A 15,894-nucleotide genomic window follows, 5' to 3' on the forward strand; every position below is an offset into this window, starting at 1 on the left:
GTGTTAATAATCTGAATTTGCATAGTGCTTAAAAAACCTCACTATTTCTTAACCCCACCTCTCTGTATTTGGGTATTATATAAGGTAACAGAAAATGCAGCCTGTCTGCCCCTGGGGGGCCTATAGGCTGTGGCATTGAGCCCTGACAGGAACAAACTTAAAAGCCATTTTGACAACTGCGCAAACATTGAATGGTGTGCACATTTAATTAATGAATGAAGAGTGAGCATGAAAGCTGAGGGCCGCTTGGGGTGGGAGTCTTATTTCGGCGGAGGAGTGCTCGGAATGAAGAAGGTACTAAGACCCCCTGTAGACTGTCCCCCAAATCCAGGAACAGGAGGCCTCAACCATCTGCTGAGTTGCATACACCATAGTCTGCTTCTTCCTTAAGGAGCCTCCTTAACCTTGATGCTGCCATAGGTCAGCCTGAACACCCTCCAGCGAAACCAGGTCCCTAATAGGCAGCAACCAAACAGAAAGCTACCTCTATAGACCAGATTTACCACTATGAAAGTAAGGGACTTGATGATATCCGGCCTGGATTTACTTTTTACACATGTCCTCCCTTTCCCTATTTCAAAAAATCAGCAAGAAGTAGGTAAAACATCTCTCAGGGTTCAGCATAAATCTACCTTTCTGAAATTCCTATTAGTTCCAAGGTAAGAACATACCTGCAGGAGAGGCCTCCTTCCACAACGTGCCGAGGGCAGAGCCTAGGAGTTTTCTTCCTCTGAGATTTTCTTCTGTGCTCATCACAAACCTCTCGATGTGGTTTTTCACAATTTTACTTCTTTAGTCAAGATGGAGGCTTCACACGCAGAGCAAATCTATAGAAGCTAGTCTCCAGCGAGCCCAAATATCCCAGCACTGCTTGGCGCCCCCTTCAAAGACCAGGCTGATCCTGGATCAGTGTAGAAATAGAAAAGTGACCATCCTTTTCCTCACTGAACATTTCTTGGGTCCATGGGATTACAGCTATATCCATCAGGGTCCTTGCAGGAAGCAGAGATGGGATGCATCCAAATAAGGTGGGGGCCTCGGCAGCATTAGGGGAATCAACCAAAGGCATTGAAGTTCTCAGGACTGGCCAGAGCAGTGGGCATGAGCAGCGTTAGCCGCTCGAGGCCTGAAGGTGCAAAGAAGTTGCTAGATCCAGAGAGACTGGGAGCTCTGGTTGCAGAGGGAGAGTTTTGGTCCCACACACAGCTACTGGCCAACCCCAGACCTGCAGAGAGGGAGCTGAGTGAGTCATGCCTTGACTGCCCTCTCCTTTTCCCCCTCACCTCCTGTTGGAGCCTCAGAAGTCAGAGCGCGAGGGAGCCTGGGTGATTCAGTCCCTGGAGGTCAGTCCGGGACCGAACAGTGTCAAGGAGGGTAGCCGGCCAGCAGAACTCAGACCAACTGATAGGAGTGAAAGAAAAATTTTGTTAAAGGGAAATAAGTTAAAAAATACATTGTGAATCTTATTCAGATGCTTCCTTCTACATTGGGGTCATAAAGTGTCTGTCCTATATGGTTATTTAAGCTCTCCATGTATTGAAACAGATATTTATGTTGAAGCTGCTGTCAGAACATAATTTCAGTTTTCACAACTGTTCTCCAAATAATTATCTATCTGTGTGTGCTTGGGGTACACAGTGAGGAGGAAATTGTGGACAGAGACTTCTGGTGAATCCAGACTCCAAACTACAAAAGACCCAGAAAAGGGAGAAACTGACCACATGGAAGAGGGAGCTGAGCATCAAGGCACTGTGGTGATAAGCATTTGACTCTCTTCAGGTTTCTAGGTTTCCAAGTTCAAGTGCATTTAAGTGCCCTTAAATCAGATCTGCCAACGGCAGTCAGATCTCCTCCTCCCTATCAGGTTGGCCAAAGGTACCCTGTATCATTCATTAATAAGTTACTGAATCCAAGTAACCTGTACCAAATTTCTGGTCTCAGGAAGATGCATATTAGGGACATAATGCAGCTTAGAGTGTAGTAAGAAATTTAGGTCAGGTAAGTAAATAACCTTAGCATAAGGCAGTACATCATGTGTGCCTGGAAAGGCATGAAAGCAACGTGTTACCAGGGTTCAGAGGAAACAGAAGACACTACTAACTGGGGTAATAAGAAAATCTCTGTGGGCAAAGGGGTCCTTAGGGGGGTCCCCAAAAAGGGAGGTTGTTGAAAGAATTTGCTCAGCACCTCCCTTCATTTGCTGCACTCTAACCTGTATGCCTCTGCTTATTCTCTCATGATCCTAGCTTGTAAGTACCCCCTCCATATCTTCTTTAAATAGTTTCCAGGGCCTGGATGATGTCCAACCTATTCCAGAAAACTTTTCCCTACTGCTCCATGCCCCCGTGATCTCCATGATTTGTGACCTCCAAAGTCTGAGCCTCCCTCTCTTCTATCTTGACCTCTTCATGAGTGAGATTTGTTTTTCCCAAACACACTATGAGCAGGCGCCATGCTTTTTTCCTAAGAAGCTTCTATGTTGCCCATCTGCATTCTGGTAGAGAGCCCTTTTGAAACGGGACCTGGGGGACAGATACTTCAGATTGCCATCTTTTGTCTCAGCGATCTGCCCCAGTACCTGGACAGGTGCACATACAGGCAAGCCGGGTCTTCTCACAGCAAAACACATGGTTCTGGATAAACTCAGCCCAACTGCAGGGACTCCACACCCACTGAGTCGATGATCTAAGTTTCTGAGCCATTTATCCCACTCCAAGTTAACGTTTTTCTCAAAGATGATTATGGAGGGAAGATGCGGACGTAAGCGGAAAAGGTCCTCCGTGCTTCATCAGCTCAATCCCCTTGTAATTACAGCCCCATCAGATGGGAAGGACAAACGTGTTCTTGGGACCTGATTCCTCAGCACTCCTCGTTCATCACCGGTGCTCTCCGCCCCTGGACTCCTGCCCTTGCCCTGAAGCCCCTCCTCTCCTTCTATGAGTTTTGTTCTTGCTCCCTTCCTGCTTGTCCTTAGGACCTGAAGCCCCCAGCCCCTCTTGTGGGCAAGGTAGGAACCTTAGGGTTGCTCTGGATGTCCTCTCTGTGTTATTGCTGTCCCTTCATTTGTGAATTCTTGATAGCTCTTCCATGCATGAGGCCCCTAAGAAGCATTAAAAAAAAAAAAAAAAAGGAGAAAAATCTTTCATTTCTTCTGCACAGTTGGATGCCTTTCCCCCTAAAGTTCATACATAAAACCCAGAACAGCATGTGTGCGGGAAGATAAGACCTGCCCAGAGGGAGCTGCAGGCCAGCACCGGTAGGGGGGGAGCTAACTCCTGTAACCCTAGATGGTTTATCTGATGGTCACACACCTTCGCATGCTTTTCACGATTACAGTAATTGTCGGATGACTCGAATGTGTCTTTGTGACTCTGTAGCTCCAACTGAGCCAAAGCCAGTCTAAAAGTCCGAGTGGAAAACTTTCCATCTCTGTAGGTGAATTTGGTCCATTTCTGTTCATTTCTCCATCTTACAATTCAGTTCTGCTCATTCCATTTGATCACATTCAGTCCAAATGTATGCTGAGGTCTAACTTTAAGAAGATGTCATGTTGTGGGGTGCCTGGGGAGTTCAGTCGGTGGAGGGTCGGGGTCTTGGTTTTGGCTCAGACCCTTATCTCAGGGTCCTGAGATGGAGACCCGTGTTGGGCTCCCCACTCAGCAGGAAGTCAGCTTGAGATTCTCCCCCTCTCCCTCTGCCTCTGCAATGCCCCAATCCCCCATGTGTGCTCTCTCGCTCTCTCTAAAATAAATAAACCTTCAAAAAAGGAATATTTCATGTTGTAAGGAAGTGATACTTCCTTGTGATTTTGATTTGCATTGCCCTGATGATGAGTGATTGTAGAGCAGCTTTTTAAAGTGTCTGTTGGCCATCTGTATCCATCTTCTTTAGAAAAGTGTCTGTTCCTGTCCTCTGCCCATTCTTTAATCAGACTTTTTTTGTGGTGTTGAATTGTATAAGTTCTTTATATATTTTGGATATTGCTCCCTTTTTGGATATATCATTTGCAAATGTCTTCTCCCATTCAATAGGTTGCCTTTTTGTTTTGTCGATGGTTTTCTTTGCTGTGCAGAAGCTTTTTATTTTGATAGTCCCAATAGTTGATTTTTGCTTTTCCTTGCCTTGGGAGACATATCTAGAAAAATGTTGCATGGCTGATGTCAAAGAAATGACTGCCTAGGTTCTACTCATGCGTGAAATCTAAAAAACAAATGAATAAACAAACAAACAAAAAGCAGAATCAGACCTACAAATTCAGAGAACAAACTGATGATTGCCAGAGGGAAGAGGGGTGGGGGAAGGGCAAAATGGAGCCGGGAAAGGGGAGTAGGAGATCCAGGCCTCCAGTTATGGAATGAATATATCATGGGAATAAAAGTTACAACATAAAGAATATAGTCCATGCTATGTAATTGCATCACATGGTGACAGATGGTAGCTACACTTGTGACCATAGCATAATGTGGGGAAGTTGAATCACTGCGTTGTACACCTGAAGCTATTTTGTGTCAACTATAATCAAATTAAAAAATTTGTTAAGAAATATTTCACATTTTAGGGTGCCTGGGTGGCTCAGTGGGTAAAACCTCTGCCCTCGGCTCAGGTCATGGTTTCAGGGTCCTGGGATTGAGCCCTGCATCGGGCTTTCTGCTCAGCAGGGAGTCTGCTTCTCCCTCTCTCTCTGCCTACTTGTGATCTCTCTCTCTCTGTCAAATAAATAAATAAAATCTTTTTTAAAAAAGAATATTTAAGATTTTTTTCACACACACAAGTTCCATGTCCCAATAAGTATGGCATAAATGAGTCTGCTTCTTCCCTTTTATCCTGGTCCGAGTGTGAATCCTGAGTTTCTTCCTTTCCTCCTAAGCTGGAGAAGTGGCTGAGCAAACACAGAGGATCTGGTTCCCTTTCTCCTGACCTTTCTCCTTTAAGCCTGCACCCCCACCTGGCCCAGCATTCATCCATCCATCCCCAGTATCCATTAAGGATTATCCATGGCTTCATGGGTATCAGCTCACTTTTATTATCATCAGTCGTGCTAAGTTCTGGAGGGATAATGGTGAATGTGAAAAGTTTTCCTTCATGGAATTAGGACAAATCCATGAATTTCTCTTCTTTTAATCAACTCTTACTCTCTGCTTTTCAAAGGGACTTGCCAGTCAGTCATAGCCTCCTACTCCTCCAGTTCCCCTGGCTAATAACTTCCTTATTCCTATCTGAAGTCCTAGGTCATGCTCAGGGCTGTGGAATTTGCCTTTAAGTGGAGAAGTAGGTGATAGCTTTCCCTCCCTTCACTGAGGATGCAGCATTTTCTATCTTTGACTTTCAGGTGACAGACAGCTGTTTAGAGTATCTTTCCCCTTTCATATACTATCTTCCCCTTTTGGGGCCTTGGATTCTTCCCAGATTTCATGGAAATCCAGCGAGATAGTGAGCTACTCTTTACTGAGTGTCTTAACACCGGATGCCATGAAATTTGTGGATAGATAGCACCCAGACTCTGCCTCCAAGAAGCTTGGGATTTAGGTGGAGGAATAACACATATGCTCTACATTATTTTAAAGTGATTAGCAACATGAAGAATATAGCTGAAATTCTTTGTTAGCTTAGGATAAACAGTGAGGCTTTTCAGGACTTTAGAGAGGTAACATTTCCTCGGATCATGAAAAATACTTAATATAAAAGAGAGAACCCCTCATCCTTCTACCCATCTTCCCACGTCAGGCCTGCCAGCTTCTGCCAGCCTCTTCTTCACTCCCCTTCAGCCCAGCAAGGAAGAAGGAATAGCTCACTTTCATTAACTGAGCCTGGCACCATGACTGGATTGCACTTACCTGTGAGCAGGACCCCTGAGTTAAAAGGCACAGAACTTGCATGCAGCTGTGTTTTCCTTAAGACAAAGATGGAAGGGCTCGCTGGGCAGGTCTGGCCCTGGTAACCATCCTGCCTGCCTTTCTTACCTCGTTCCTCCCCTTTCTCAAGTTTCTTCCAGTGTGTTTCCATCCAGAGGTGATGAGACTCCATTTGCTTCACTGTAGCTTTATGGACCCTTGGCATTGGGGTATTTATGTTGTATACTGTCCTGTTTTTCAGACATCTGTGAATATCCTACTCCACTCTTAACCTGGCTATGTGGTCAGATTAATATTTTCTTCTTGGTTTTGTTTGTTTGCACCAGTACAGTGTGGTAGACTTAGCGTAGCAAATGGGTCATTTTTTAATAAATGAAGGGAACATGCAAGCATGCCCGATCTATGGCTCTTGTTTCCCTTATGCCCTGGATGCCCTCCCTACCGACACACTCTTCTTGACCTCGGCAGATGGAAACAGAATTGTAACCGTTCACCATGTTTCTAGTCATCCAGGTCTGTGCCCTCAGGGCCATGGCTACCTAACCCTTCATCTCTCCCTTCCTACAGAATTGGTCTTTGGGATCTGCCTAATCTCTCTTCCCATTTTCCTTTCAGCCAGCATGGGGAAAACCCTCACCATGGCACAGCTGCCTGTTGGCAAAAGGCCCCAGTCGAGAACTCTGCCTCCAGGCCCCTGCTCCAAGCAGACGCGCCCCGCTCATGGCCTCCAGGTTAGTCTCCCTGAAGTAGCATGTTCCCCCGAGTGTTCCCGGGCTCCTCCGTCTCTGTAACATTCCCAGGTTCTAGTTTCTTCAGAATATGAATCTACTCTTCTTACCCAAGCTCATGTCTCAGCATTCCCCAATATAAATGGCCGGTTCTTACTGACCTGGCCATGGCATCCTGCCAAATTCAAAGTACCAGTTTCTCTGAAAAGTCTTCAGAAGGTTTCATACAAAACATGAATCTTTAGCAAGGACTTGATACCCTTTTTTAAAAAAATAGTTATTATGAAATTGTTGCTACTAACCAAAGGACATAAAACTCTTCAGCAGAAAGTGATTAAAGCATAACTGGGATGGGCTGTGTGTTGGGGTGAGAAATCAGTCCATGAAAAGAAGGAGTTCTGTGTGAAGTTTGATTGTAAAGCAATGTTCCTTCCACGGGCTGACGAGGGAGGAACCCAGCCAGCAATGCATTTGCCGACAACCTGGCCCCTTTTCCTTGTGCCCGACCTGTATAGCAGCAGTGTGACAGGGTATATCATTACACAAACAAAACAAAATGCAGCATGATACAGATTGTTTGTCCCGTCCTAGAAACCTGGAGATGACGGCCAACCAGGAGTGAGAGTTACGAACACGAGGAGTTGGATGAGGCTTTTGGGCTTCCTGGGCCTCTTTGCTGATTGAATATCTTCGCTAATTTAGGATCACTTGTTCGCGGTAGATCCAGGTTGCCTCCCTGTGATTAATAGCCACACTTTATTACTATCTGTCTTTGTGTGGCTTGATTTGTGGGTTTATTCTTATCCCCTCAGATATATTTCACCCATGGAAAGTTGAAAGACAAGGATCTATTTAACATGAAATTTAGACAAAGACTAAGGAGACCAGAAAATCTGTAGTGAATATTAGCTGTCATCACATGGAAGAGATGAGAGACTGTGTCACATACATATTTAAAAAGCTTTTTTATTACAAAAAAAAACAAAAAACAAACACAAAAACCCCCCAAACAAAAAACAAACAAAACAAAAACACCCCAAAAAACCCAAAACCCAGAACCCAGAACCCTTCGGTAAAGTTCTAAGCAACTCTGGATGAACTTGTGCAGATCCTACCTACCTGAAAACATCTTGGGCTTTTACTAAAACAGTACATTCTCTGCCATGAGTTGCGGAAGCTGAGCGTCGATGCTGGCCTAGGAGGGCTAGTGGAGGGCCCGAGCATTTGGTGGGGGAGGCTGGAATTCTGGAGTCTCAAGTTGTTTAAGCTTTCAGTTTTCCAAGCCTCCTGAGTTTCCCATTCTAAGCATTCTAAATGTGTCTTCCTTGTCCTGTAGTTAGGCCTGATGCTGAACTGGGCATAGAGTAATCGTTAAAAATTGTTAGTGACTGGTATAGGTATTCAGTAAGATTTCAGTTGAGTGAATAGACAGTACTCTATAAGTCAACAAAAATCTCAAAATAAGTAATCCTCCAGTAAAATTATGTGATTCATTCCAGAACCCAGAATTAATGATTTTGGGGTTCTTCCCTTTCCAGAATATGCTTCTTCTTTGGGTGCTGTTTATCAAGAGAGTTGGTACCTGCTGAGATGCTACTATGTGATTTTATATGCATCAATATTTTTGATGGCGTTGTAAGATCAACTGAGCCCTTGTCACAATGCCCTGCTGCTGTCTGTCACATGTGGTGGGGTTTGCTTTTTAGTGGGGGATGGGGTACTAGGCCTACTGACCCACAATTACATGTGCTTTAGAAGGAAATAAGCAATCACATTTGGAGAAATCTGGGGATAGATGGTGATGTCCCCAACAGGGGACCCTTGAGTGCCCGCCTTTGTAGGACTTTCTACTGACACTTGAGTGGGGTGCACCCAAAGCTGAGTTCCTTGTCCTTGAAGCTGGCCTTGAGGCTGTCAGCTTTACTCCTGTGCTTGGAAGGCTCAGGGATCCATTTCATTCCCTAGGGAAAGGGTGACCATGACAACATTTATGTTATGTGGTCTATCAGGATGAGAGGGAGCAAGAGGCAAAGAAGGCTCAGGGCTACCTTGTGACAGGACCCCATGCCTAGCTCACTCTATGTGGGCAAGGTAATGAGTGCCCACCTCAGTCTGGAGTCTAAAGCCATGATCCTATTTATAACAATACTCTAGAATGTGCTAAAGACTAAAGAAATTGCTCTTTTGTTGGTCCCTGATGCCCTCAGGTTGTCCCTTGGAAAAATGTGTAATGCCCACCTTCTCCCTGCCTCTGCTTTCGGCACTTGCACCCCAGATGAAATGCTAGGACCTCATGGGAATGTCTCTGATTGCCCTGTGGCACATAACTTCCTCTGCTGCCCCCGAAGCATTTGAGCATTTTGCTTGCATCATTCTTTCATCGCTGTCTACAGGGGTTTGTCTTCTGAGAGTTTTCTGGCTGATGACTAATAAGCATTACCTCTTCCCTGGGCCACTGGTTAACTACAGAGAGGGTGTTCCCTCTCCCCTGGCATTTGCTTTCAAATAAGTGTTCTCTTGGGAAACCTAGGAATCTGGAAGATATACTGGAGTAGGGTTCATATGATAGGATATCCAGGAGAGGGTTTCTTTCTTTCTTTCTTTTTTTAAATGAGAATTTGAACTTTAATATATAGCTTTAAAATGATTGCTGCCCCTTGCTCCCAAACTAGAAAGCCTAGTTGGCTACTTGGCCCTGACTCTTTCCATATCCCTCTGATTTATAAACCCACTGGGCAGCACCCTGTTTCCCTAGTGACTCTGTTGCACAGCTTGGACTCGGCGTTAACTCCTCCTTTTCTCCATGAACCGGCCATCTGAAAAGTATTTTCTGTTTCACTCTTTCAGTAACTGGCCCTTTCTTCCTATGCTATGTGGAATCCCTCCCTCCAATGTGTGCCCTCCCTCCAATGAGCCATAAAGTTGATGCTGCCCTTGTCTTCTGCAAGCCTGATGTGCTCGTGTCCTTTGCTGCCTAGCAATTTGCCCCATCCCTCCCCCACTCAATGCTGCAGAGTGAACCGCTTGCTCTGTGAATCATGCCCATATGGGGGCTTCTCAGGTCTGACTCCATGTTTCCAAGTTCATTTTCCATTTCTCTGCTGCACATACACAAGTGCATTCACATCCTACAAACACACACTTGCATATACACAAACATACATGTATACACACATATATAAGCACAAGTATATTCCCATACAGTTGTACACACAGGTACCTAGACACACATAGACTACAGGCACAAACTCACTCTCACACAGCTCTTCTTGGAACCATACACTTTGTACTTGCCATTTTTCTCCTGAAATGCCTTTTATCTCCATCTCTGGTAGAACAGCCATGGAGGTCCAGTTAACATGTTACATATTTCATAAAGCCCCTACTAATTCTCTTCCAATAAGATGCCACCCCATTTTCTAAACTCCAAGGGAGGATCGGAGAGGGTTGGGTTCCTGTTTATTGAGTATTTGTTTGAAAACAGTGTATTTAGCATACATCTAAAAATTATTTTTTGCAATAGTCCAAGCCAAATACTACTGTCCACATTTCGAAGAGGAGCAAAGAGACTCTATAAGCAATTGGGTTGATTTCTTTCTCTCCCTGTCTCTTAGACATCACTCACAGCTTGTAGATGGCAGGGGTAGTGTTAGAATCCTGTGCATTTATTTATTTATTTATAACTCCGATCTCCACTTTTTCTCCTTTTCCATGGGGCCTTGCTAAAGCCCTTTGAAAGATTTGGAATGCAGTATTTCTGTCTCTCTAATTAAATATGTCACCTTTCCCTGTATCTTATCTCCTTTAGCTCTCCCAGTGTGTAAGGTCAGTGACTTGCCCACAGCATAGACTTAGGAATCCATGCTCTTGAGAGGTAACTGAAGTTCACGCAGCACTTCATTGTGATTTTATGTTTAGCTCTATGCTAAGCTGAAATATGGGTCTTTCCAGCCTATTCCTAGGATCATTCTGGAGGGCACCTAAAATTTTCTGAGATGGTAAACATGGAATAATTTCATAAACCGCAAAGCATGATGCACAGATTGTCCAACAGATATTTATTAGGCATCCAATATTGTTAGAGACACAAAAGGAGACATGATCTCTGATGTCAAAGAGATCACATTCCAGGAAGAGTGAGAGATGTAAATAATCTCAGTTTCCTGGGAAGCCTGTGACCACTCAAGTATGACTTTGCAACAGAGGCTGGGGGATGGGTGGAGGCATGTCTGGTGCTGGAGGAGGGACAACACTGACAGAACCTTGGAAGGTAAGATGGGAAACAATTCCTGGCAGTGGGTCAACAGAGGCGAGGGCAGGGATAATGCTTATTTATTGAAGTCATAAATAAGTTAATGCCTGGAAGGACTCTGCCTCCCTGCTAGGTGATGGCTAAAGTGACCCATACAGAGCCCCTCTGATGATTTTCAAAGTCCATCTAGGAACCCTCTTCTCCCAAACTTTCCCTTGACTTGGCTCCCCCAAATCCTATACCACCAGAATTTATACAGACCTGTTGACACTCACTGTCCAACTGTTTTCATTTTCTTTAAACAAGTTAACAGTGATAAATACATATGATTTGCTATGATTTATTTAAACAACTTTGCAAGGTGGATGTTACCATTTGCATTTTAGAGACTCGAACCACGGAGGCCCAGAATGATTAAATAACTATATGAAAGTCAGGCAGCCAAATAGTGTTACAGCCAGACCTACCCACCCAGCACGGAATGTGCTCTCTGCCTTTTTGAGCTGATGCATGGGACCAGGCAGGAGCTTCAGGGTCAAGAGGGAAAGTGGAGGGGTGGCTCAATTAGTCATTGTTTTATGATAATGACCTATGTGGTCAGTGGAAAGGTCAGACAGTTTTAAAGAGGACCAGCAAGTGTCACTTCTTTCTTCCCATGGTAATGGTTTCTGAAGTCAAAGAGGGGACTTTATTCCCCTTCAAACTTTTGAGTTCCCCCTACAAGCTTCAACATCTTTCTCCCACCTCTAATTATCACACAGTTTTCAAGACAGTGAAGCTTGACTTTTGGGTTAAGTATAAGGGAAAGGCATAGATTCATGTCTGATTCCTCTTAGACCTCTGTTGGGCCTGGCATAGTGTTATCATATACTAGAGGGCCAATTAAAATTTGGAGAGTAGATGGATGGATGGGTGAGTACATGAATGATGTTTAGGTCTCCGTAGCACAGGTGATTTTCTGTATCCACAACCACCTCCTCCTCACCCCAGAACGCACCCAGCATAACCATGCCTTTCAATTCCCTGATTAAAACTCACCACCTCCAGAAAAGCTTCCCTCATCAGCCTAGACTTTTTCTTACCTGCCCAGTCACATTTCTTACTGTCATTTGCCTGGAGCTTTTCCTTTCTTCTCTACCTCCTTTCTGTTCCCTTTAAACATTCTGCTCCAGTCTTACTGAATTACTGCAGACCTTCCCTGAGCCATTGGGCTGCTCCTTCTTTGGGTTGAAACAGCCTGCTCTCTTTCTCTCTCTCCTTTTCACCAGGAGAATCCTTTCCTACCTTTAGGTCTCAATCTAGAAGCCTTCCCTGGTGCTTTTGTCCCAGGTCTGAGTTCCATGGTCCTTACCTGAACTGTCAGAACCCACAGACTTCTTTGTCCCTAATTGCCTATTTGCACTTCCAGGGAACTTATTTTACAGTCCCAGGAACCAGGGCAATGTCTGGCACATACTCAGTACTCAGCATATTCCTCCTGAAGTAATGGATGGTTGGGTGGCTGGATGGGTGGCTGGCTGGCTGGCTGGATGGACGGCTACAACTAAACTGTGTTTACGTGTGTGTGGGTGCCACTCCATTTGGGTAATGCCTTCTCACAGAAATGCTGCTCTCAAGACATGAAAATGACTGAGTAAGAAGATATGAAAGATGCTTATGAGGCTTCTATGTAATTTTAATGGGCCTTTTATGTATCCTACTTCATTAATAAACGAAAGAATGGAGTACTCCAGCATCTTTTATCTCCCATCTGTATTCAAATTCAACAGAAATTTCCCCCAATAAAATTTGAAAGTAAATGAATGATTTTCATTTTCTCAGAAAAATCCATTCTTCCCTGAATGGATAGACTGCTGACCCAACACATAAATGTGATTTCCTGCTTAATAACGGGCACTAGCTGATGTGATACACTATAAAATGAGCTTTGGTCTTACGAATCTGTGGGCTTTGGGTTCAGTGGGTTTATCCTCTCTGTAGGGGCAGCTGTGAGGTCATGATGCGGTGCTCCTGCTCTGGGGTCACTGCTCCTATGGCCCAGTCAGTTCTTGTTGGCTTGACATTCTCAGTCAGCCCACGGTGTGCGGGGGCTCAGCTTAACCTCAAGAGTGACTGTCCTCTTTGCTGTCTTTCAGCTCTGGGTAGCTTGGTCTGGCTACATAGAAGACTGGCCTTGAGGGCTTTCCAGTATAGGATTTTGTAAGCATTTGAATATATATGATAGCTAGTAGGTTTGACAAATGTGCTTTTCAAGGGCACAGAGAAAAGGTTGAAGTAGGTTGAGCGGCGGGCTGGCCACAGATCCCTGTGAGGAAATGATAGGTTAGAAGGCCACCCAGGAATGCTGGGTACTCTGGAGAACAGACAGAAAGTTCTTTCCCCATATAGGTTGTGAGAGCTTGTGAGAGGCCCACAGGGAAACGGAACAAAGCCCAGGGTTTTGGAGGCAGCCAGTGGCGAGGAGGGGAACCCTAGCAGAGGCAGTGGAACAGACCAGGAACTCTCCAGATGCTGCAGGGTCCTTCTTCGACCCTGAGATTGGAGCTGCATTCAGTGAGGTTGGGTTCAGACAGAGAGATGGGAACTATGCCCAGTAGGGCTGTACGAACCAAACCATCTGTGGGCAAAATTCCACTGTTGTTAACACCGAACAATTAGCAAGTGCTGGCTACAGGCCAGTAATATACAAGATCTAGCAGGAAAAAAGTGAAACTAGTTATAAGTTCTATTTATGGAAGGATAAGAGGACAGAGGGACACCGTGCAGGACAGTGCAGTGTTCTGTGGGGAAGTAATAGTCAGGGACTTACCACCCTTGACCTGAAGGGGCAGAGGTGGGGAGCCATCACTAGACCCTGAAAAAAGAGAGTTGTGTGGAGGCGGCATTTTGACAGCTGCTATGACCTTTGGTTGAGGGATGCAGACCAGACTGAGGTCACTGTGGAGGGAGGGAGCCAAGACAAAAGTCACCCCTCAGGTCTCTGTCCCATGTGTGCCATTGGCTAGACCTGCTCAGAAGCCAGAGGGTGAGGGATCCCATTATTACAGTCAGTGTAGGCCAATCCCTTGGGGATGCAGACCAAGCAAGATAGAGGGATGCAGTGTGGATTTGGAGGGGAAATGGGAAACAGCCTATATGCGTGTACTCTCTCACTTAATCCCCACAGTAATTCCACTAGGAGGGCAGCATTATGCCCATTTTACAGGGAAAGAAACTTGCACAGAGAGGTTAAACGACTAGTCCAAATATACATAATAAGTGGTAGAACCAGGCTTGGAACACGGGCAGACTTCCTCTGGGGTCTGACCAGTTATCACTACTTTTAGAAATCAGCCATTGAAAGTATTCTTTTTGGGGGGACAAAATGTTTTTCCTTTTTTTTTTTCCCTTTCTTTCTTTTTTTTTTTTTTTTTTTTTTTTTACATTTCCAAATAATATGCTTTGGAACATGTCAGACTCATCTCCATTGAGCTTGGGTTTGTCTTTCTCTGGGCCTGGGTCTCCAGGGGCTAGGGGTAGCAGGATGAGTGCAGGACAACCCTCTTGGTTTGGAATCCTGGTGGGAACTGGGGTTCTGCACTGCTTGAGTTGAGGGACATGGGAAGAAGGGATACCATCAGTGAGAATCAAGTGGAGTGAAGAGAATTGACAATCAAGCCCTATGTGTCCCTAACTTTGTAGTTCATTGATTGGTACTAACCAGTTGTAATGGGTTCTGCTGTGCACTGTTATTCCCCCTTCTGGACAGGTAGACAGATTACTAAGATGACAGTGAAGGTTCCCAGGCACTGGTATACACACACCTTCTCCCAAGTATACCCCCTTCTTGAAGGCAGACTGCACCTGATTGGCTCAAGAGTACCAAGTCTTGAGACCCTTGCCTCCATTTGAGGGGCCATCCCAGTGTTAGAGCTGCCTGTAGGATGGTCTGGAGTCACTGCTACATGACACTTCAACTTCTCTCCCCACCCAGTCCTGCTTTCCTCACTCCCTCACTGGTGGTTTTCCTGAGAGTAAGCCCCAGTAAGCTTTTGTATGCAAATCCCCATTTCAGATTCTTTCCATGTGGAAGCAGATTTAAGGCAATGCACTAAGTAAACATGGAACAGTGGTGGAGAAGGAAGAGGAGTCTGGTCTAATAGGAGGCCAGTTGGGGAAACAGACTCCTACAAGGAGCAGTAAAATCACAGTGTTAGGCTCCCCATGGTAAAGGGCCAGCATCTGTAGCCCAGACATAGAGGGACTGTGTATTTCAGCATCCTGGCCCAGACTCTGTATCTGTTACCTTGGTGGTTATAATTAATAAGTACCTGTTTGACTCTCAAAAGTGCAAATTATATGGCCAGTGTTTCCAGATTCTATGGGTTTCTGGGAATGCAGAGGCAAGAGGGGGCAGCTTGGGGAGGGGTGGGCTGAAGACAGAGACGTTTACATCAAGTGGCCTCTGAGCTGGACTTTGAGGGATGAGCAGGAATTTTGTTACTTGGAATTCGCCAGGTATCCCTGTGGATAGAAAAGGTAGGAAAGCATGGCCAGAGAAGGAGAGCTAGGAACATGTATGCATTGGAAGAAGTGGGGAGCAGCAGCCACAGCAGCAGGAGGAGGAGGCGGCTTTCATAGTTGGGATGACATAAGGAGCTTGTTAATGGGTGTCATTTTATGAATATATAAAACAAGGAAATTGGTGCACATTGGTCATAGAGGAGATGAGTGCCCACATACAGAATCAGGCGACATTTCCTCATATGTCTTGGGGAAAATCAAAAGGAGAAAGGGAACAGATGGCTCGCCTCCCACTGTCTGAGGCCAGACCATTTTGCTTATTTGGGCAGCACTATTCTTTTGTCTCTAACCCAGTTTGCTTATTTGTCCTGTGAAGATGCCTTTGTGGATCGATGATGAAAATCGCAATGTTGATGGTAATGACCATCCCTTGCTTCTGCAGCCCTTGAAATGCTTTCAGACTTGTTTCACACTCATTATTTCATTTCATGTGATTAAGATTCTCTTTTGTCTGCATCACTGTCCTATGTAAAAGGCAAGGCAGGTATTAGTTTTTCTG

Source organism: Mustela nigripes, chromosome 8 (genome assembly GCF_022355385.1).
Source record: "Mustela nigripes isolate SB6536 chromosome 8, MUSNIG.SB6536, whole genome shotgun sequence".
NCBI lineage: Eukaryota > Metazoa > Chordata > Mammalia > Carnivora > Mustelidae > Mustela > Mustela nigripes.